The sequence below is a fragment of the Herpailurus yagouaroundi genome, unplaced genomic scaffold (genome assembly GCF_014898765.1).
Source record: "Herpailurus yagouaroundi ecotype Mexico unplaced genomic scaffold, PumYag 250, whole genome shotgun sequence".
In the NCBI taxonomy this organism is placed as follows: domain Eukaryota; kingdom Metazoa; phylum Chordata; class Mammalia; order Carnivora; family Felidae; genus Herpailurus; species Herpailurus yagouaroundi.
In genome coordinates, this window is record NW_024412467.1 from 12,621,440 (window position 1) to 12,646,104 (window position 24,665).

General features: G+C 40.1%; 1 protein-coding gene across 1 annotated transcript in view; it reads left to right on the forward strand.

Annotated features, from left to right (window-relative positions):
- Nucleotides 1-24,665, forward strand: part of RANBP9 (RAN binding protein 9) — a 91,185-nt gene that overhangs the window by 15,121 nt on the left and 51,399 nt on the right. The gene's annotated exons all lie outside the window — the stretch shown is intronic.

Genomic DNA, 24,665 nt, shown 5'->3' on the forward strand with positions numbered 1-24,665 from the left:
TTGCCTTACACTGCCTTTGTCTGAATTCTGTTGAGAATTTAAATCTTCCCAGAGCTAGTTAACCAAGGCCAAACGGTGATTCATAGGTATTTTTATGGGGGTTAGGAGTTTAACTTTTGGGTTTAGATCAGAGAAGTGTATGTTTATATGTTCTCAGCTGGAGGTGATTGGCAGGGATTAGGATGTGGTGGAACGGCCTGCAAATGAGAACTCCCCGTAGATCCTGGAGGCAACTTTGATAGCATTGCTTTTCAACTTGGGATCAGTGTGTTCTGTGTGTGTATACATTAGAGTCACTAACGGCACTATTGGAAACGTAGTGCTTGGGCCTTATCCTAAAAGTTCCTAAATCACTATTTTCAGAAACAGAGCTTAGGCAAGATGGGCATTCTGAGTAAGCTTTGCAGGAAATTTTGGTGCCTATCTCTGATTAAGAACTAATTACCTTGAATCATTGGATCTATCCTCTGGTATTTCCGGATAACTTCATTGTGGTACCAGAGGTCCCTTTTTAAAAAAAAAAGAATTTTTTTTTTTTTTTTTAATGTTTATTTTTGAGAGAGAGAGAGCACGAGTAGGGAAGGGGCAGAGAGAGAGGGCGACACAGGATCTGAAGCAGGCTCCAGGCTCTGAGCTGTCAACACAGAACCCGATGCTGGGCTTGAACTCAGGAACTGTGAGATCGTGACCTGAGCTGAAGTCAGAGGCTCAACCTATTTAGCCACCCAGGCACCGCCCCCCCGCCCCCAATTTTTTTAAGTGTATTTATTTATTTTGAGAGAGAGAAAGCACAAGCGGGGGAGGGGCCCAGAAATCCTTTAAAGCATCCAGAGTCATTTGTCCGACTACCAAGATAAACTTGCTAAGTTGACCTGTATTTGAAGTGAATCATTTAACCTCTTAGTGCTTCTTCTGTGTTTAACTGACAAAATAAGTATGTTTAATAGATTATTCCTCTTTATTTGTGGAATAATTTCATTGTCAACAATATGGGAAGTAGAAAGTGAAACTTTGGAATTCATGATAACTTCTTATTTAACTGCCTCAGTTTCCCCAGGGTGATCAGGGCAAAGATAAAATCAGAGAAGCCACAGATAAAGTGGTTGAGAGACCCCAGATCGAAATAGGCACATGATTATAATCATTTTTTACTCGGCTGCTGCATACTCAGTAAGCCAATTCTGTTTTTCCTTCAGATTATACCATCAACCTCATTAATGCTGGTGTCGCTCACAGTGATTCCCAGGATTCTCTTTACCTTTTCTTTTTATTTTTTTTTATAATTTTTTTTAACATTTATTTATTTTTGAGAGACAGAGAGACACAGAATGGGAGCAGGGGAGGGGCAGAAAGAGGGGGAGACACAGAATCCCAAGCAGGCTCCAGGCTCTGAGCTGTCAGCACAGGGCCCAACACGGGGCTCAAATTCATGAGCTGTGAGATCACGACCTGAGCTGAAGTCGGTCGCCTGACCGACTGACCCACCCAGGCGCCCTTCTCTTTACCTTTTCATTCTCCATATTCTGTCTCTTTGCATGATCTTGACCTTCTATTTTCATGGCTGCAAGTGCCCTGACGAGTCTCAACTTTAAAGCTGCCCCTCATGGTTTTTTTTCCCTCGAGCCCCAGCCCCATACATCTGACCCGGTGTTTGCATGTGAGTGTCCCACACACGTTCCAGGTTAGCTTGGTCAGTGGTGTCACTCGTGCTGGAAACTTGAGAACTTCCTGACTCTTAACTGACTCTGTGCATCTCCACGGCCTCCGCCTTAAGTCAGGTTCCCTCGTTTGTCCCCTAAATTACCGAGGTGGCTGGTTCACCGGTCTTACTTCAGTCTGTGACTGTTGTCAGTGTTCTTTCAGACACAGTTGTGCCTGTCCCCTTTGGGAGATTGTTTGGTGCGCTTGTTGCTTGGAGGATAAAATCTAAAACTTCTTAGCAGGGTCCTTCGTGGTGTGACTTAACTCCTTTTGTAGTTTTTCAGTCTCGTCTCTTTGTTGCCGGGATCCTCATTCATTTTTTTTCCTCTCTTTTTAAAATTAGGTGATTTTTACATGTAGTAAAATTGATCATTTTTAGTGTGCACGTCTGTGGATTTTGACAGGTGTGGACAGTCGTGTACCCACCACCACAGTCAATATACAAGTGGCCTTAGAATGACACAGGTTTGCCCCGCACGGGTGTACTTTATGCGCGGACATTTTTTATAACTGCAGTATAGTACTGTAAATATACTTTCTCTTAAGGATTTTTTTTTAAAGTTTATTTGAGAGAGAAAACATGAGCGGGGGAGGGGCAGAAGGAAAAGAGAGATTCCCAAGCAGGCTGCGCACCACCAGCGCGGAGCCCGATGCGCGGCTCAAACTCGCAAACCGTGAGATCGTGACCTGAGCTAAAGTCAGACATTTTACCGACTGAGCCACCCAGGCTCCCTCTTATGATTTTCTTTTTCTTCCCTCTTAGGCTTTTCTTAATAACATTTTCTTTCCTCTAGTGTACTTTATTGTAAGAATACAGCATATCATGCGTATACAACATACAAAATATGTGTTAACTGTTTATGTAATCGGTAAGGCTTTCAGGCTACAGCAGGCCGTTAACTAGTTAAGTTTTGGACATGTCAAAAGTTACACAGGATTTTCAACTGTGTGGCGGCAGGGGGGGTGGAGGGGGTGGGAGGTTGGTGTTCCAAGGCCACCATAGTTCAAGGATCAGTGATAAAACCATTCCTCCCCCCACCCCGATTCCTTCCTACCCCTTTGTAGACAATTTTTCCCCATCGCCAGCCCCCTGGCAACCACTGATTGATCTTCTGTCTCTCTCGTTTTGCTTTTTCTAGAATGGCATATAAATGGAATCATCGTATGTAGCCTTCTAATTCTGGCATCTTTCACTTAGCATGGTGCATTTGAGATTCATCCCTGTTGCATATACTGGTAGAGCAGTCCTTTTATTGCTGATTGTATGGTTGAGCCAGCCACAGTTTGCTTATCCACTTCTCAGTTGAAGGACATCTGGGTTGCTGCCGTTTTTGGCAATTAGGAATGTAGCCGCTGTCAACATTTATGTATAGGTTTTTGTGCAAACTTGAGTTTTCATTTCAGTTGGGTAAATATGTAGGAGTGAGATTGCCGGACCGTGTGTTAGGTGCACTTCTAACTTTATGAGAAACTGCCGAGTTGTTTTTGCAAGGCGGCTGTACTAGTTGGTGTTCCCAGCGGCAGTGTATGAGAGTTCCTGGTGCCTTGCGCCCTCAGGAGCACTCGGTATTGTCAGGTTTTTTTTTTTATTTCAAATTTGTAGCCGTTGTAATAGGTATCTGGTAGTTTCTTGTTGTGGTTTTGATTGGCACTTCCCTAATGACTAATGTTGTTAAAGGATCTTGAGTTCTTATCTGACCCCCCCTTTAACAAACTCCAAAATTACTTGATTTTGATTTTAATCATCTGCCAACCACTGTGGAAGTGGTTAAGAAACGACTTACAAACACACTTAAAAATCCTGAATGACGACGAAACTAAGTGGAAAGTTTCATAGGGCAGTTTTCATTTTGTCATTCACGCCAGTTAAATTCAAGGTCCTTCTACCTCATCTCTTTTCTGAGCACTGTAAGCTGTACCTGGGGCATCCAGTTAATCTCCATTTCCACCTAATGCAAGCTTAGGTGTGGAGAAATTAGCCCCAGAAAGTAGAAAGTAGGATACGAAACAGAGTGGAGTCAATGTGAAATGACCCCAAAGAGGGATGGAACAAACTGTTTGTTTGTTTTTTTTTAATGTTTATTTACTTTTGAGAGACAGAGGGAGTGTGAGTGGGGGAGGGGCAGAGAGAGGGGAGACAGAGGATCCGCAGTGGGCTCCACGTTGTCAGCACAGAGCCCTACGTGGGGCTTGAACTCATGAACCGTGAGATCATGACCTGACCCAAAGTCCAGACACTTACCTGACTGGGCCACCCAGGTGCCCGACAAGGACCTGTTTGTAATCAGAATGAGCATCTGTGAAAAATGCATTGGGTAGATAGCAGTGTAGTACTATAGTTTGCTGTGCATGTGGCCAAGTATTTCTAGCTCTGTCTGCAGACTCTTCCTTTCTTTTTTTTTTCATAATTTTTTTTGTTAATGTTTGCTTAGTTTTGAGAGAGAGAAACAGAGCATGAGCAGGGGAGGGGCAGAGAGGGAGACAGAATTCAAAGCAACTCCAGGCCCTGAGCTGTCAGCACAGAGCCTGACGCGGGGCTCAAACTCAGGAACTATGAGATCGTGATCTCAGCTGAAGCCAGACACTTAACCCACTGAGCCACCCAGGGGCCCCTCTTTCCTTCCTTCTTCCATTCACCTTCTCTTGTCTCTTTACCATTTGCCCGGCTTAACTAATTACTCTTCAACCCTAGTTTAAAGATTCCTTTTTCGTGGTACTTTCTCCTCCCCCAAATAGGATTATGCCTTTAATAATCTTCATTTACCTTTTGGCCAGACTGTAATTATAATATCCATACTGTTTCACTTCCTACCAGTGGTATAAACTGTAGAATCAAGGGTAAGGGACTATTTTATGTTTCTGTCACTCTAGTACTAGTAACTAATTTATAGCCAGCATTCATATGAATGAATGAGAAACAGTACTTACCTCTTCTTCTTGGACAGATCTGTTGTATCTTTGGGCAGATCTTAGTTATATCTTTCTGGTGCACTTTTTGAACAAAATTCTGGGTCTAACTCCATGTTTTTGGCAGGGAAGCATGATTCCTTTATGAAGGAAAGCAAGTGGTATTGCTAACTGTGCAAGTAGTGTCTTTCTGGAGATGTATTTAACTGTATCAAGAGAACTAAAAATTCCTAAAATCCCAGCATCTTTTTAAAGATGGACCAGAAAGAGCAGCTGTTACTTTTCATTTGCAGTGATATGTGCTCATCTGAGAGTTTATTATATTTGAAATTTAATTTTCTTTCAAACTGTGTTTATCCAGGATTAGAGCAGGCAAATAAATATTTAGATCCAAGACCTTGTCTTAAGATAAATTGACAAATGCAGCATGTCTTCTCATGACATAGCATGAGTTGAGTATGAATTACCTCTTAATTTATATGTGATATGCATCATTTCTGGGTCTGCTTTGGAAAATTAGGAATATGACTGTGATAATTGTTACTTGTACTTTATTGCCTAAGGAATAAGGCTTGAAGGAAGCCTTTTATTGAGTGAAAGAAATAATATATTTTGGTTTTTGCCTTAGATTTTCATTTAAACATTTTGTGTATGTCCAGGAAAATAAGGTTATTTATTGGGACACAAGAGCCTAAGTTTTGTAGTTAATTTAAAAATAAATTTTGAAAAAAAAATAAAAATAAATTTTGAATACATTTTGTAACAAAAGATTAAATCACCTGTCACCTGCATAGCTTTTTTTAGGAGTTATATAACTTTAATATATTTAAATAAACTTTAAACATATTTAAGGCTATATATTTACTTTGTGGTCTTGTTAATGATTGTTGACTCTCGAGATGAATTTCTCAAAGCTGTGTCTCATGAATGTACATTCAGTGCAGGAATTTCATTCAAGTTTTAGATTATCCATACAAATACAGGCAGTGAACATCCAGTCAGTTTTATTTATTTATTTATTTTTTCAACGTTTATTTATTTTTGGGACAGAGAGAGACAGAGCATGAACGGGGGAGGGGCAGAGAGAGAGGGAGACACAGAATCGGAAATAGGCTCTGGGCTCCGAGCCATCAGCCCGGAGCCCGACGCGGGGCTCGAACTCACGGACCGTGAGATCGTGACCTGGCTGAAGTCGGATGCTTAACCGACTGCGCCACCCAGGCGCCCCCATCCAGTCAGTTTTAAATGTGAGAAGTGATCCATTTTTTATTTGAGTATTTGTAGAATTATAATTTATTATGAGTGGTATTTTTAGCTTTTCAAACGAAATATTGATGCCATTCTGCCAGTGGTTCAAGAGAAGCCAGCAGGTAATCCAGTCTCTGTTCTGTTCCTAAATTCTTCTGCTGATAAGAAAGGGCAGTCCTTAGAGTGTTCCTTCTATGCTCGCTGACTTTCTGGATTATTTCTTGGGAGTGAGGAGAAGAAATAAGTCCTCTCTTCCCATTTAGTTTTAAACGGCTTTAAAAAGTCTTTCCTTCTGTTTTCGATGGGTGATAAGCAACAAATGGAAACACAGATGGAAAAAGTGAACAAAGGCATCAAGTGACATATTTATTAACTTAGCAAATATATATTGACCACGTGTGACATGTGATGTGTCGTCAGGCATTGTCAGCGGCTGAATACAAAAATGAAATTATTTTATTCATCTCTGTCTTGTCCATAGTTTCTAGAGGACGCTGAGTGAACTAAATGTGGGTCCTTGCCCTCAAAGAATAGTAAATTCATTGGAGAGTACAGTGGGGCAGGGGAAGCGGCAGACATATACAGATCACTCTAAATTAAGATACACTACTCACTTGAAGAGCAAGAGAGTAAATGGGAGAACTGAGGAGAGAGTGATTAATTCTAGCTCAAGGAGACAGATTTATAAAGAAGGTAGTATGGATAGGCTTTACAAAATGAGTAAGAATTGAAGACGCTCTTTTGGGGAAAAATTCTCCCGACTGTGATAGTGGCGGGACTAGTTTCATTGGAGGAGTGGAGCCGTAGGGTATCTTTGGCCGAGGTATGTGGCTCAGTATTGCTGGAGACTTAAGGGATTATAGGGAAGAGTTCCCAGAAGTGAAAATGGCAATAGAGAGCACTGCTCTAGAGAGCACTGGGGACCGTTCTCACGTGGAAGGTAGTAGGGAGCCTGGAGTCTTTTTAGTAGGGCAGTGATAGCGATACTGTTTCGAAAGGCAGTGCTAACTGGGTGGGGTACGTTGGATATGGTGTGCGGTGGCAGCGTGAAAGGTGGCTACGGTTGGAGTTCGGTTATGAGGCTCGTGCCTTGGGATGGATTATGTTAGCGCTTTAAAAAAACAATGGAGGGGGGCGCCTGGGTGGCTCAGATAGCAGGGCATCCCACTTCAGCTCAGGTCGTGATCTCACGGTTCGTGAGTTTGAGGCCTGTATCAGGCTTGCTGCTCTCAGGGCACAGCCCGCTTTGGATCCTCTGTCCCCCGCGCCCCCCCACCCCGCCCCCACCATCTCTCCCACGCACCCGCTCGCGATCTCTCTCAAAAATAAACATGGAAAAAAATAGAGGGACAGGTGGTGGTTTAATTTTTGGCGTACTTATGTGCTAGGAACCTGGGGTTTATAAAGACGAACGGGGTCCCTGCCCTCCAGAGGTTTGCAGGTGAGAAGGGACACGGACAGGTCAGTGAGTTGTTAAATATAGTATAAAATATATGTAGTAATGGAGGAAGTGACCAACTCTATCAGAGGATAGGGTGGGGAGCCGCTATAGACAGCTTGCTTATAGTTACGGAAGAGGAAGGTTAAATCTAAGTCTCTCACTGTCCCTTAGCCCTCATTTACCCTCCTTAGACTAATTGCCTGGAGATTCCCCCCGTCCCCCCTCCCCCAAGTCTATGAGCAGAGCTTTTAAAGACATAGCTGTTTTATGGGGGGCTTGGGTGGCTTAGTAGGTTGAATGTCTGACTTCGGCTCAGGTCATGATCTCACAGTTCCTGAGTTTGAGCCCCACTCAGGTTCTCTGTTGTCCGCACAGAGCCTCCTTCAGATCCTCTGTCCGCCTCTCTCTTTGCCCCTCCCCACTCACTCTCTTTCTCTCTCAAAAATAAATAATATTTAAAAAAAAAGATGAATAGCTGTTTAGAAACTGATAAGTGACTTTTGCCAAGAAGTACAGTGTACTTTGGGATCGGACAGACGGAGATTCGAACGTTGGGTCTGCGCATGTACTTTTGGATGAACTCTGTTGCCTCATCTGTAAAATGGAAATAAGAGTGCCAGCCTCAGAGGATTAGTGACTCGTTGAAAACACTTACTAGAGTGCCTGGTGCACATGCTTGATGCTGCTGTCGCTGGTGGAGAAAGAGCAGCCCCAGATTTTGTGGGAGGATTGTGTGCAGAGGTGACCTCACATGGACTTCCAGTGCTTATGTGCGTGGCCCCTGGTCATTTAGTGTTAGTTTTAAGCAAGGGAATGATAGCGCTTGGCTTTGCATTTTACGGAGGTTACTCTGATGGTGATACAGAGAGGAGATCTGAGACTGATATGGACGGGACCATTTGGGCTATTGTGATTTTAAATCGAGGGCTTAATCTGTCCTGGAATGTGTCCTGGAGTTGGTGAGAACCTAGACAGATGTGGTTAGCTATTAGGACACGGAAAAAACAAAAACAACCTTAACTGAGAGAAGGAGGTGGCAAGGGTGGGTTTTGAGAGAAAGAGAGAGAGAGAGAGAGAGAGAGAGAGTTGAGGACACCTTCCAGGTTTCTGGTGACTAAACAAAATAAATACCGGAGGGAAGCTGAGCTTTCAGGTTGCAGATTGGAGCAGCATCTGAACTGCTGTGGGCCAGCCAGATGACTAACGGTAAAGCGGTGGGTTTTTCCGAGGGAGAGCAGAGCTACGGGTGGATTCTGGAGTCCTCAGAATGTACGTTGTTAAAGCCGTAGGGATCGATGTGATCACCCACGTACGTGGCGTAAAGAAAGGCTGGCGATGGGGGCGCCTGGGTGGCTCAGTCGGTTGAGCGTCTGACTTCGGCTCAGGTCACGATCTCACGGTCTGTGAGTTCGAGCCCCGTGTTGGGCTCTGGGCTGATGGCTCGGAGCCTGGAGCCTGCTTCCAATTCTGTGTCTCCCTCTCTCTCTGCCCCTCCCCCGTTCATGCTCTGTCTCTCTCTGTCCCAAAAATAAATAAACGTTAAAAAAAAAAAAATTAAAAAAAAAAAGGCTGGCGATGGACACTTGAAACGCCACGTTTCTTGGATGTATGTATGTATATATACATATATATCTCCTGTATATACGGGAAGAAAGAAATCGACTTGAAGAGTCTAGGAAGGAATGGTCAGAGAGAAGGGAGATGGGAGACCGTATTGTGTCAGAAGCCAAGAAAGTCCGTAAAAAGGAGAACTGAAGTGTCCACTGGCTTGAAACAGTTTCCTTGAAGTCAGGACAGAGGCGGGCGCAGTAGGTCAGAGCTCCGAGTTCCGGAGGTGGGGAACGGAAACCACAGAGCCTGCAGACTCCAGGGCTGTGTTGCTGTCGTGGGAAACCATCCTGTCTCCATTCAGCAAAGTAATACGCAGCTAATTGAAAGATTCAGAGAGCACAGAAGAAAAATGAGGAAGAAAATTATAATCTTGTATAATTGCTATTAACAATCCAACTTGTTTCCTTCTAGTTTTTTTTAGATAATGCTCTCTCGTATTTTAAATACGATTATTCTCTACTTACAGATTTTTGCGTCCCGTTTTATTGGCTTACTTGTTTGTATTTATTATTACATATTTTTTACACAGTGACAAGCATTTTCCTATAAAATTAAAAGCCCTGAACATCTTTTTTCTTTCTCCTTTACTTTTTGGCTGCAATGTAGTTTGTCATACCTATGTTAAGGCACATCTGTAGCTGTTCTCCTGTTATTTTAGTGAACTCCTTTGACTGTTATAAATAATTTTTAAGCAAGAAACCTATCTCTGTTTCCTAGGGAAAGATCTCTTGAAGTAGAATTATTGGACCAAAGGAAAAGATACACACATTTTTGAGACTTGTGATACAGTAGCCAAATGACTCTCCAGGAAGAGGAGTCCAGCTCCCTTTTAGGTGGGAGAGACTTAGTTATAGAAATCAGTTGATGAGGAGGAGTCCCTGCTGAGTCCAAAGAAGGATCGAGGGAGTGAATTCCTTTGCTAAGCGGATGGAGTTGGGGGTTTTAAATAAATTAGGAACATGGGATGGAATTTGAAATCGATTGGAACGTATATATCTCTGCTTTGGGAAGCCTTTCTTGACAGCCTTTCTTCCTCCCCACTAGGTTAGGCTCCTGTTGCCTGTTCTCATGGTACTTTGTGCTGCCCCTTCCGAGCATTTTTTCGTGTTTATAATTGTTTTTTTAAGGTCTGTCTTCCCTGTGAGAGTGTCTGCTCCATGAGAGCACAGACTTTTTGTCTATGTGTTGTCCCCCCACATACTTATCAGTAAACAGTCACTGATCAGAGAAGTAAACGTATTGAGGAACTCTTGAGATTTAAAACCAGGAATTTGTGGGGCGCCTGGGTTGCTCTGTTGGTTAAGCATCTGACTTTGGCTCATTTCATTTCACAGTTCTGTGGGTTCGAGCCCTGCGTTGGGCTCTGTGCTGACAGCTCAGAGCCTAGAGCCTGCTTTGAATTCTGTATCTCCCTCTCTCTGCGCCTCCCCTGCTTGTGTGCGCACGCTCTCTCTCTCACAAATAAACATTAAAAAAAAAAAATAAAATCAGGAATTTGTTGTGACAGCAGTTTACATACTCACTACCGTTTTCCTCTATGCTCTTAGCTGATTAGGGAGGAAAGTTGAATTGCATGATTGATGCAGGTTGGGAAATGATTAGGTGAATTGGAAGAATAGTTGCAGTAGATTGTGGTTACTGGTGAGGGAATAATTAAACAGCCAGTTTTCGGGGTACCTGACTGACTCAGTTGGAGCATGTGCCTCTTGATCTCAGAGTTGAGAGTTCAGGCCCCACTTTGGGCATGAAGCCCACCTAAACTAAACTAAACTAAACTAAGCCAGTTTTAGTTCATGCTGGGTGGTGAAGAAATGAAATGAGTAAGGAACTGATAAACTCCAACAAAATTAAAGAGATGTTATAGATTGCTGTCTATAGTGAGGTTTAAGAAGAAATTTGGTGGGACTAGTGAGCTGGAATTGCTAAAGAGGCAGGTTGGATGTAGCAGTGAAGAACAACTTCCATGAAGAGAAAGCAGAAGGGATTTGGGGTCCGTTCTGCTCACTCCTGTTTTCTCCACAAAATCAGTGCTGGAGGAGTATGTTGACCAAGTGGAGGTAGATGGGGATGTCTTGTCTTCCATATCCCCCCAGCTCTGCCTTGTGCAGAAGGTAGGTATGTATTTAGAATGGATGGAGTGATTTTACCTGCCTTGTGAAAGGATCAGAGATTTTGGGAGCTGTGTTTGTGGTGGGGAGGACAGTGTTTAACAAAGGACCTGGGGAATACGGGAAAAGTGGCCTAGAGATACAGCACCATTGTGTTTCTCAAATTATTCGTTTTGGGTTTTTTTTTTTAATTTTGGTTTATATATTTGGTTTATATATTTTATATTTATATATTTATATATTTGGTTTATATATATTTATAAATATATGTATATTTATATATTTGGTTTATATATTTTAGAGAGAGAGACAGAATGCAAGCAGGGAAGGGGCAGAGAGAGAGGGAGACACAGAATCCGAAGCAGGCTGCAGGTCCTGAGTTGTTAGCACAGAGCCTGATGCGGGGCTTGAACCCATGAACCATGAGATCATGACCTGAGCCGAAGTCAGACGCTTAACCGACTGAGTCACCCAGGGGCCCCATCTCAAATTATTCTTGAGTTACTATCTTCAGTGTAATGAATCTCAAATCGTTCTTACCCCCTACTCCCATCAGTTATTTTTTATTTTTTTTATTTTTTTTTTTTCAACGTTTATTTATTTTTGGGACAGAGAGAGACAGAGCATGAACGGGGGAGGGGCAGAGAGAGAGGGAGACACAGAATCGGAAACAGGCTCCAGGCTCTGAGCCATCAGCCCAGAGCCCGACGCGGGGCTCGAACTCATGGACTGCGAGATCGTGACCTGGCTGAAGTCGGACGCTCAACTGACTGTGCCACCCAGGCGCCCCTCCCATCAGTTATTTTATACCCAGCAGATGCATATGGATTTTTTCAAGAGTCTTTTTTCTTTTTTTTGAGGTATAAGGTAACACATTCTTAATGTAAAAGAAGTCAGACAAATTCTGTGAAGTAGAAAACAGCATAACTATTTTAAAAAGGATCTGCAGTCCCACCACCCATACAAACTAAAGTGCAGTTGACATTTTGTGGTGTTCTCCAGGACTTTTTGTCTCGATTCAAACAAATTTTAACATTACTCTAAAAAAAAGACTTAGGATGTATTTGAATAATGCAATATATTATGCTTGTGTGTACCACTACTTACATTTTCACATTAGGATGAGTTTAATGAAAAATTCAGAGAGAAAACCTCTCTCTAAGAATGTCTTGAAAATACCCATAATCTTTCAATATAACTGCAAGGTTGCATAGCTTTGTCATAATGAAGATCTTACGTGAGGTCGTACTTCACTTTTTCAGAATGAGAAAACCGGTTTGTAACCAGTTTGTTTATGGTGACCTCAGATAGCGTGCTTGCTGTTTGCTGACAGCTAGAATCATTTAGGTGAAATTAAACGAATTTCAAAATAAGGAGAAAGTGGTCTGTTGGTCCTAGACCTTTTGCCTCTTTGTGGCTGACCTGGCGGTTCGGGTGGGTTGTTGAGGAGGAGCGGTCGAAGTGTTTGAAGCGATTACAGAGCAGTCCTTGTTTTCGGATGGAAGCCTGGGCTGGTTAAAAGTTGAGCTTCAGCCCAGTCTTTCTCTCTTGGTGATTCAGACAGCGCGCGTTCTAAGTGTTTTCCTCCCCAACGTTTTCAGACACACGCAAGAGTTCAGGGAATACCCGTGTACACAGCACCTAGATTTTAGGGTTGGGACTGATGCATTTGCTTTAGCACAGGTCTGTCTAGCCATCATCAGTCTGTCTTATTTAGTGCATTTCAAAGTAAATTGCAGTTTTCAGATCAGTTTTACTTGCATTTTCTAATTTTATACTTGTATCTCTTTTTTCTTAATCTGAAAATCTTTGCTTCCTACGTTACTGACATTTTTTTCATTTGTTTCATACTACAACATAGCTATATATTTCTTTTTAAATTTTTTTTAATGTTTATTTTTGAGAGAGAGTGCACGCGGGCGAGGAGCAGAGGGAGAGGGATACACAGAATCTGAAGCAGGCTCCAGGATCTGAGTGAACAGTACAGAGCAGAGCTGGACATGGGGCTCAAACTCATGAACCGTGAGATCATGACCTGAGCTGAAGTGGGACACTTAACTGACTGAGCCACCCAGGCGCCCCCATAGCTTATATATTTCTAAATTAAAATACCAGTATCGTTACTAAAAAGAATATTACTCTATGATGTGTTTTTAGTTGTTTGTTTTTTAGAATATATCCTACTAGGGATAGATATTCAAAATACTGCGCTCTAAAGTCCCTTGAAGTAACTCTTTTCTTTGTGTTACTACAACTAACTTGACATTATTAGTTTCATTTATTTAAGTTTTTTAGGTTTTTAGGGGTTTCTTTCTTTTTGTTTTCTGTAATTATGTAAAACATTTAAACATTTGCATTGTTCCAAAATTAAAACTGTACAAGAAGGTACATCACAGACGTTTCATTTTAATGGGTCATCTTCCCCATGCCTACAAGTAATCATTTTTATTAGTTCTTGGTTTACCTTTCCATTATTTCTTTTGAAAATACATTTGACCCTTGAACAGTACAGGGCACTAGGGCTGCTAACTCTCCATGCAGTTGCAAGTACATAATTTTGTTTGTTTTTTGTTTGTTTTTTACCTGATCAAAAGTTACTTTTCGCCTGGAATGTTTGATACATTTGGAGATGACATCTTTTTTTTTTTTTTTTTTTTTTTCTTGGATGTATACTTGACTCCTGTTATGTTAGTTTCAGGTGTAGACTCTGTACCTTTGGCTGTGCCCCCCACAAGCCTAGCTACCATCTTTCACCCAGCTATGCTATTGCAACATTGACTCTATTCCCTATTTCTTATCTTTCATCCCGGTGACTTATGTAACTGGAAGGCTGTAACTCCCAATCTTCTTCACTCATTTTGCCCATCCCTCTGCCCCTCTGCCCTCTGGCACCCATCAGTTTTTTCCTCTGTATTTATGGGTCTGTTTCTGCTTTTTGTTTGTGTGTTCATTTGCTTTTTTTTTTTTGGTCTGTTTTGTTTTGTTTTTTAGATTCTACATATAAATGAAAGGGTATTTGTCTTTGGCTTATTTCACTTAGCACAATACCTGCTAGGTTCACCCATGTTGCCAAACGGCAAGGTCTCATTTTTTTTTTTTAAATGGCTGAGTAATATTCCACTGTTGTATCCATTCCGTGTGTGTGTATCATATTTTCTTTGCCCGTTCATCTGCCAGCGGACATTTAGGTTGCTTCGGTATCTTGGTCCATGTAAATAATGCTGCAGTTAACATACGGGTGCATGCATCTATTTGAATTAGTGTTTTTGTTTTCTTTGGTAAATATCCATCCATAACTGGGATTATTGGATCACATGGTATTTCTGTTTTTAATTTTTTGAGGAACCTCCATACTGTTTTCCACAGTGTCTGTACCAATTTGCATTCCCACCAGCAGTGTATGAGGGTTCCATTTTATCTGCATCCTCACCAGTACCTGTTATGTCTTTTTGGTTTTAGCCATTTGGACAGGTGTAAAACGATATCTTACTGTGGTTTTGGAGTGCGTTTCCCTGATGATGAGTGTTGTCGAGCGTCTTTTCTTGTGTCTGTTGGGACATCTGTAGGTCTTCTTTGGAAAAATGGCTGTTTAGGTCCTCTGCCCAGTTTTTAATTGGATTGTTACCCCCACCCCCACCGGTGAGTTGTATAAGTTCCTTATATATATTTTTTGAATATTAATCTCTTATCAGATACATTATTTACAGATATCTTCTCCCACTCAGTAGATTGCCCTTTGATTCTGTTGGTGGTTTTCTTTACTATGCAAAAGCCTTTAAGTTTAGTGTAGTCCCAACAGTTTAATTTTGCTTTTGTTTCCCTTGTCTGAGGAGACCTGTCTAGAAAATGTTGCTAAGGCCAGTGTCCGAGATTTTTGCCTCTGTTTTCTTCTAGGAGTGTTAAGGTTTCAGGTCTTGCATTTAGGTCTTAACCCATTTTGAATTTATTTTACTTTTTGGTAGTAGAAAGTGGTCCACTTTCATTCTTTTACATGTAGGTGTCCAGTTTTCCCAGCACCATTTAATGGAGAAACTATTTTTCCCCATCGTATATTCTTGCCTCCTTTGTCATAGATTAATTGACAATATAAACATGAGTTTGTTTCTGAACCCTGTATTCTGTTTCATTATCTTGTGTCTGGTTTTGTGCAACCATACTGTTTTGGTTACTATCTTTTGTAGTGTGTCTTGAAATCTGGGATTACGATACCTCTAGCTTTGTCCTTCTTTCTCAACATTGCTTTGACTATTTAGGGTCTTTTGTAGTTCCATACAAATTTTAGTACTCTTTACTTGTGTGAAATTGCTGTTGGTATTTTGATAGAGATTACATTGAATCTACAGATTGCTTTGGGTAGTATGGACATTTTAGCAATATTCTTTGAATCCATGAGCATGAGCTGTCTTTCCATTTGTTTGTATCATCTTTCTTTCATCAGTGTTTTAGAGTTTTCAAGAGTATAGGTCTTTCACTTCTTTGGTTAAGTTTATTCCTAGATATTTTATTTTTTGATACACATGTAATTTGAATTTTCTTATTTCTCTGTTACTTTTTTATTAGTGTCTGGAGACAACCGATGGCTGTGTGTTAATTTTGTATCCTTCAACTTTACTCAATTCTTAGAGTTTTTAGGGTTTTTCTATGGATTAGTGTCATGTCATCTGCAAATAGTGACAGTATAACTTCTTTCTTGCTAATTTGGATGCCTTTTATTTTTTATTTTTTTGTGTGTGATTGCTTTGACCAGGTCTTCCAGGACTGTGTTGAATAAGCGTGGCTACACTGGCCATCTTTGTCTTGTTCTTGATCTTACAGAAAAGTACTCAGTTTTTCACCATTGAAAATGATGTTAGCTCTGGGTTTTTCGTATATGGTCTTTCTTATGTTGGTATATCCTCTCTCTGAACTCACTTTGTTGACAGTTCTTACCATAAACACGTTGAATTATGGCAGGTACTTTTTCTGCTTTTATTGAGAGGATCGTATGGTTTGCGTCCTTTCTCTTGTTAACGTCGTGTGTCGTGTTGGCTTGTGTATGTTGAGCCGTCTTTGTTGCATCCCTGGCATGAATCCCACTTGATCATGGTGAACGATGCCTTTAATGCATTGCTAAATGTGGCTTGCTGATACTTTGTTGAGGAAATTTGCATCTGTGTTCATCGGGGATATTGGCCTGTAGCTTTCTTTTTTTGGTAGTATCTTTGTCTGGCCTTTGGTATCAGAGTCATGCTGGCCGTGTAGAACGTATTTGGAAACTTTCCTTCCTCTTCTAGGTTTTGGAATAGTTTGAGGAAAATAGGCACCAATTCTTTAAATGTTTTGTAGAATTCACCTATGAATCCATCTGGTCTTGGACTTTGGTTTGCCGAGGGTTTTTTGATTACTGATTTAATTTTGTTACCAGTAACTACTCTGTTCAGATTTCCTGTTTCTTCCTGATTCAGTTTTGGAAGATGGTATGTTTCTAGGAATTGATTGATTTTTTTTATAGGTTGTCCAGTTTGTTGGCATATTGTTTTTTGCAGTACTCTCTTAATAATCCTTTATATTTCTGTAGTGTTGGTTGTTACTTCTCTTTCATTTCTGATTTTATTTGATTCCTTCCTCTTTTTCTTGATGAGACTGCCCGGAAGTTTATCAATTTTGTTTTTCTTTTCAGAGAACCAGCTCTTGGTTTCTTTGATCTTTTCTAGTGTGCGTGCGTGCGTGCGTGCGTGTGTGTGTGTGTATTTTATTTCTGCTCTTCTGATCTTTATTCCTTTCTTATACTAACTTCGGGCTTTGTTCTTTTTCTAGTTCCTTTGGGTGTAAGGTTAGATTGAGATTTTTTTTTTGTTTGTTAAGGTCGGCCAGTATCACTGTAAATTTCCCTCTTTGAATTGCTTTTGCTGTGTCCCAGAGATTTTGGTCTGTTGGGTTCCCATTTTTGTTTCACGTGTCTCCATGTATGTTTTTTATTGCTTCTCTGGTTTCTTTGTTGACCCATTTGTTGTTTAGTAGCATGTTATTTAGCCCCCATGTGTTTGTGTATTTTCCAGTGTTTTTCTTGTGATTGATTTCTGGTTTCATACTGCCATGGTTGGAAAAGATGCATAATATGATTTCAGTATTCTTAAATTTATAGAGACTGTTTTGTGGCCTACCATGGGCTTTATCCTGGAGAATGTTCGATGTGTACTTGAAAAGAATGTGTATTCTGTTGTGTTTGGATGGAAGGTTCTGTATATATCTAAGTCCATCCTAGTCAATGTGTTACTCAAAGACACTGTTTTCTTACTGATTTTCTGTCTGGATGATCTTTTAGTGTAAGTGGGGTGTTAAAGTGGACTATTGTCCATTTCACCCTTTTTATTCTGTTAACGTTTGCTTTATGTATTTAGGTGCTTCAATGTTGGGTGCATAGATATTTACAATTGTTAACATCCTCTTATTGGATTGATATCATTTTTAGTAAGTAGTATCCTTCTTTGTCACTTATCACGGTCTTCGTTTTATTTTTTTATTATTTTTTTAATGTTTATTGATTTTTGAGAGACAGAGACAGGGCATGAGTGGGGGAGGGGCAGACAGAGAGGGAGACACAGAATCTGAAGAGGCTTCAGCCTCTGAGCTGTCAGCACAGAGCCTGACATGGGGCTTGAACCCACGAACTGGGAGATCATGACCTCAGCCGAAGTCAGTTGCTTAACTGACTGAGCCACCCAGGCACCCCCACAGTCTTTGTTTTAAAGTCTGTTTTGTCTGATAGAAGTATTGCTACCCCTGCTTTTCTGTGTATAACTTTTGGCTCCCCAGAAACTTAACTACTAATAGCCTACTGTTGACCAGATATGTTACCAGTAACATAAACAGTTGATTGACATATATTTTGTATCTCTATTATATGTTGTATTTATGCACTAAAGGAAACTAGAGAAAAGGAAATGTTAAGAAAATCGTAAGGAAGAGAAAATACACTTACAGTATTGTAATATAAAAAATCCATGTATAAGTGGATCCATGCAGTTCAAACACTTGTTGTTCAAGGGTCAGCTGTATAACCGAATATGCCTTAGAACACTCTGAACAAATACCACAAATAAATGGTGACAGCAGTTGCTTCTAGATAGAGGAAGTGGTTAGCTGGAGATAGGAGTGAAAGGAAGCTTGAAACATTTTTGTCACTTCTGAATTTTGTTTTTTATGATACCTATTTTCATTGCTCTCTTTTGGGGGGAAGATTATGTAGTTTTACATTTAGAAAGTTACTTTTATACTAATACCTCTAGTCCCTTCCTTTAAAGAGACTCTCTTTTGTGAGCAATAATGAAATCAGCCAGTAACCTCTTCTTCATTTTACCTCTCTCTTCCCTACTATCTTTTGTTGTTGTTTTTTGGCATTTAAAAATTTATTACTGATTTGCATGCAGTAAAATCCACTTTTTGGAAAGGGTATATATGGTTCTGTGAGTTTTGACAAATTCATAAAATCATGTAACAACCATTATAATCAAGATACAGAACTCTTCCTCACCTCCCTAAATTCCATCTTACTGCCCCTTTATAATCAAATCTTCCTCCCACCCCTAATTTTTGGCAACCACTGATCTGTTTTCTATGCCTATAATTTTTTTGTATTTGAAACCAGAATGTCTTATTTTTTGGCAGACTCCTCCATTTTGTTAGTTTCATTATATCTACATGTTGTAAAAGCACATAATATGTTTGCATCCACAGCTGTGTTACCTCATCTTTTAGTGTTAGTTAAAAATTCAGTGTTTAGTAATTCAGTACCAGACCTTATGCCAAAGCTTCTCTTAGGATTTTTTGGTTTTTGGTTTTTGGTTTGTTTTTTTTTTTTTTTTCCCGGTTGTCCGAAGATAATTCTTTGCTAGAGAACTCAGGAAGAGCTCGTGGGAACAATATTATTTTTAAGTCCTTTTTGGTTCGAAACTGTGACCATTACACTCATTTTATTTGAAGATTTGACTGGATATAAAATCGCTGGCTTATATTTTCTTGAGCTCCATAGTCTTGGATGTGCAGCATCATTGTCACAGTCTTAGGCCATCTTTTTTTCCTTATGAGAAAATTGGTCTTTCACTCGGATGGCCAAAAGATTTTTCTTTGAAGAGCCAGTACTGAATATATCTTGGTGTTAACCTTCCTGTATGGCCTTAAATAATAATTTCAAGCCCTCTTTCGTTTCGGAAAGGTTTAGTGTACGATGATTTTCATTCAGTACTTGTCCTGTTCCGTTACATAAGTTTCTTTTTTAAGGACACCAGTCAAGAGGGTGTGTTGGATCTTCTTTGCCTGACTTCTATATCATTTGCTCACAAAACCTTTTACTTTCCTTCTTTGTTTATTTAGAAAATTTCTCTGTTCCATCTTTTTCTTTTTTTTTCTTTTTCAAAGATGTTTTGTTTATTGTTGAGAGAGAGAGAGAGAGCACAAGCTGGGGAAGGGCAGAGACAGGGGGAGACACAGCATCTGAAGCAGGCTCCAGGCTCCAGGCTGTCAGCACGGAACTCAATGCAGGGCTTGAACCCACAAATTGCGAGATCGTGACCTGAGCCGAAGTTGGACGGTTAACCCACTGAGCCACCCAGGTTCTCTTGTTCCATCTTTATCTATGGGGACTGTTCACTCTTGTGTTCTGTTTAGTTTGTCTTCATTTCTGATGTAATTTTTTTCTTCTAATTCTTACATGATGCAGGTAAAAACACTATTCTATTTATGTTTATTAAAAATTGGGGACTTCCTATTAAAAAGTCTTAAAGATCCAATGTAAATTTTAAGTTCTAACACGTGTGAAGAGAAATGTTATTGCTGAAAAACCGTAAAATACACCACAGTCTGTGTAGTTTTGTAGGTATACCTCGCTTGGTACAATGGATAGTACCTGTAAAGTTCATAAGATTGAAATGTGAAGCCATTTCTTTTTCTTTAAAGATTTTAAGTAATCTCTACAGCCAACATGGGGCTCGAACTCACAACCGCTGAGGTCAGGTGTTGCATGCTCTACTGACTGAGCCAACCAAGTGCCCCAGATGTGAAGCAATTTCTTATTAACTTATTGGCTTGATTTGGAATTGCTGCTATTTATTGTTTATTTATTGTTTATCTATCAATTTTGTAGGGACATGCTGAAAAATAAGAATTTTATGTATGGAGTACAATAGAAAGAATTGATTTTGTTAGCCAAAGATTTCACTTTATTAGAGTCATAATTTAGTGTCTATGAGGGGAAAAGATCTCTTTTATACCTAAAATGTGATAAATTATTTTCCTTACTCTCTGTTTAACACTATGACAGGCTACTTTCAAAAGTCAGGAAACCAAGTTACATTTCGTTGTTGTAATTAACTAACTACAGATGAGATTCTTTGACAAAGAATTATTAGAGGAACTCTGAAACAGTATTCTGCTTTTGTGGGTCATTGAGTTGGATTGTCTTAATTATTACTTAAAAGGCAGGATCAGTGAATACTTGAAGGCCACTCTTTAAGGTATTGTTTATATAGCTCTTTTAGAGGTAATGGGAGAAATCTGCATCTCGAAGTTTGATGTATATTATGGTGGACTTTCCAGAGGCAAGTAGTAGAGCCTGTTAAGTTTGTTTTTCATGACCCTTCTGCTTTAGGAGGAATGGGGGAAGGGCAGTGCAGTGTAGAGAGAGATCGGTAGCTGCTTTGCTGTCAGTGGAGAATCAGAATTGGAACAACATTTTGCGTCACAGGGTGCGCTAGGTTTGAATGGTAATATTAAGGATAATTATTTCCATTTTCTTCAGTTAAATTTCTTACTTCAGTCCTATTCTCTCAGATAGTCATCTGGTGATTAGTACTTAATTTGTAATATTTTAGATACGCATGATCTTGAATTACCTTCGTATAGTAGCAGTGGCTGTTCTAAGAACGCACATGTTGGATACGATGGTAAAGGTGTCACAGCTGCAGGAGGAGACCAGAACAAGGCTTGCGAGGAAGTTTATGACACTCACAGGTCCTAGAGAGGGGAGGTCCCACATGCCACGAGGGGCCCCAGGAGAAGTACCGGGTTGTGGTCAGGGGGCAGAAGACAGGAGTAAGGGGAAGGCCTAGGCCAGAGCCTTTTTTGGGGTTTCCAAGGGAAACGATGCAACAGTTTAGGAGAGGCTTGTTTGAATGATTTTGGTGGGCTTTGGGCCGTTTTGGTGGTCTCCAGTTTTCTGGTGCCTGGCGCTGGGGGGGATTTAGGTCAGGGGACGGATTGACGTGAAAATGAGATGACATGACGAGATGGGCCGCAGACCGGGTATTGGCTGGTTTGTGTGTGGGAGACGTGCCCCGGGCCAAGTCCTTTGCCGTCTTGTCCTTGGCCAGCAAGCTCTTTAAGATGTTCAAGACCTCATATAGAATACGGTGAAAAGCATGACTATTTTAGTGGCCAAGTGAAGTTTCATGTTTTTCCTCATAATTTCTGATGTGTTCATAATCTTTCAGGACCGGAGCTCCCTAGACAGTTGCTTTATTTTTCTTTGTTTGCTTTCTTATAAGTTTTTAACTGATTTGGTTAGTAATTGTTTTTGTTTGTCTGGTTTTGGTTTTGGTTTTGGCTTTGTTTTTTTTTAACCCTGAAGCATGCATTTCTTAAAAACCTGATTGAAATATTTTCACGGGAGCATGTGCAACTTTTGATGAAATCTTGTGGTTTAATTTTACAGCACTATATGAGTCACCAGTTGGGTATATGTCTGCAGTTTACTTTTAACAGTTGAAAGTAGTTAGATGTTTTCTTTCACATAAAGAAGAAATGGATGTTATATTCATATCTTTTACACATGTTTTAGATTGGTACTTGTGAGTTGCAGATAAGTGTCCTGAGTTTCTGTATAGAAGGAGATATACATATACCAGTATATCTTGAAGCAGTAATTACTCTCTTTTGGTGTTCTTAAAGTAAGAGTTTTTTCTTTTTTTAAGTTTATTTGTTTTGAGAGAGAGAAAGCGTGAGCATAAGTGGAGGAGGGGCAGAGAGAGAATCCCAAGTAGGATCCATGCTGTCAACGTGGAGCCCAACGTGGGGCTTGATCCCACAAACTGTAAGATCATGACCTGAGCCGAAATCAAGTGTTGGATGCTTAACCAACTCAGCCACCCAGGTGCCCTTAAGAGTCTTATTATAGTCATTATGCCTTCAGACAGATATAAGACATTCTAGTTCAAAAGATATTAAGTAATTTTCAAGTCTTGTGAGGCCAAAAGATCCCTTTTGTACCTAGAGTAACATGAAAAAACTATTCAGAATTTGAAATTTTAAAATTCAGCATCAAACAAGGAATTTGCTTGGTTACCATTATACCCACTAGATGAATGCTTAATGAAGAGAGCTAACATTTAGTGTAATTTGAAATTTTCTTTATTCCTGAGATTTATGAACACTTTTGTTAAGAAATCACAGTGATTTTTGTTAAGAATCACATTGATAAGATTGCTGTTGGTTTCGAACAAGGCGGTGGTTACATGAATTATTGTAATTAAATTAATATTAAATCTTAATTAAGATTAAATTAAAAGCTAACTCCAGCCCACATGACAGAAACATCCAGTTCACCAGTCTTTTTGAGAACTGCCAAAAGTTGAATTGTTTCACTCAAAAGGGCCATAGTTGCCCTTTTGGAAAACACTATCCCTGTACAGTTCCAGCAGATGTGCACACTGGTTCACAACAGGCTTTCCTCCTCCATTATTGTCTGATATCTTTACATTTTATTACATTTTTTTATGGCAGCATTTGCAGTAATCACATGGATTTGTTTCTTTGTAAGGTGTTGGGGAGTCCAGCAGGGCCTGGCCGCAGTTTGCTGACTTGTCAGGTACAGGGCCGTCTCTTCCTCCAGCCATCACGCTGCAGCGTGCAGGGTCCTGGGGGGACCTGCGTGAGATGGGGACTTGTGTGCCGCCTATTTGGAATGTATGCATGTAAAATGATTTATTACTTGTCCTTTATTGTTACCCATGGAGGAGAACGCTGGCTTTCAAATTACCCATTTTTTTGTTACAGTACTTCCTTTTTTAAAATTTATTTTTAGTTAATGTACAGTAAAACTTTTTTTGTTTGTACAGTTCTCTGAGTTGTGACAAATTGATGGAGTCCTGCAGCCACTACCACAGCCAAGATATAAAACAATTCCATCACTCCCTGAACTTCTTCCCTAAAAGGGAATGATCACTAATCTTCTCTACACTGGTAACTCCTAAGAGCCACTGAACCATTCTCCTCCCTTCATGGTTTTCTTTTTGAAAAATATGGTTGGAATTGTGTCATATGTAATCTTTGAGACTGACTGATTTCATTTAGCATAGTGCCTTCAAGATTAATCCACACTGATGCCTGTACCAATTCTTTGTTGCTTTTTCTTACTGAGTAGTGTTCCAGTGTAAGGGTGCCCCACAATGTATTCATTCGTTCACAGTATGAAGGACTTTGTTAGGAGTACAGCTGCAGAGAGTATCTGCAAATAGGTTTCTTCCTTCACAATATTTTTAAGCACATTCTGTGTTAAGCATAATTCTATATTATGTATGTTGGAATATCACTCCTAACTTGTTTGCCCTTTGTATTGGGTTATGGTGTTTTTCTCCCTAAATGTACCTTCGGGTTTTTGGCCAGTTTTAGGAAATTTTTAGAAATTTAGAAAATTTGTACAGAAAAATTAAGCAGATACTACAAAGAATTCCTGTTTACACCCCTCACTCCCCTGGTTTCTCCCATTAACATCTTGCATGAATGTGGTACTTTTGTTCTAGTTGACAAACCAGGATTGATAGGTTATTACTAACTACAGTCCATAGATTACATTGGGGTTTACTCTTTGTTGTACAGTTCTGTGTGGTTTGGCAAATGCATAATATCTTGTAACCACCTTTACGGTATCCTACAGAATAGTTTCACTGCCCTAAAAATCCCCTCTGGTTCCACCTGTTTGTCCCTCCCCTCTCTGCCCCCCATCTCCAAACTTCCCGGCAACTGCTGATCTTTTTACTGTCTCCATAATTTTACCTTTTCTCGAGGGTTATAATTGGAATCATACAGTATGTAGCCGTTTCATACTGACTTCTTTCACTTAGCACGCATTTAAGATTCTTCCATGTCTTTTCATGGCTTGATAGGTTATTTCTTTCTATCACTGAATGATACTCCATTGTACGGATGTATCACTGTTTGTTTATCTGTTTACCTAATGAGGGACATCTTGGTTACTTCCAGTTTTTGGCAGTTTGAACAAAGCTGCCGACACATGCAGGTTTTTGTTTGGACATAAGTTTTCAGCTTATTTGGGTAAAAATACCTAGGAACACGATTGCTGGAGCAGAAGGTGGTCTGTCTTGGTGAATGTTCTTGTGAGCGTGAGAAGAGTGGGTATACTGCTGTTAATGGATGAAGTATTGTGTATAAATGTCCATGAAAACCAGTTGATTGATGATGTTTTTGAGTTTGACTACATGCTTGCTTCTTTTCTGTGTCTGCCGGTTACTAATGCATGTTTGTTGACGTCTCTAGTTGTAATAGTGGATTTAACTATTTTTCCTTGGAGTTCCATCAGTTTTTGCCATACATCTTGTGACGTTTTGTTACTGGTGCCTAAACATTAAGGATTATTATATCTTCAAGAATTGGTTCTT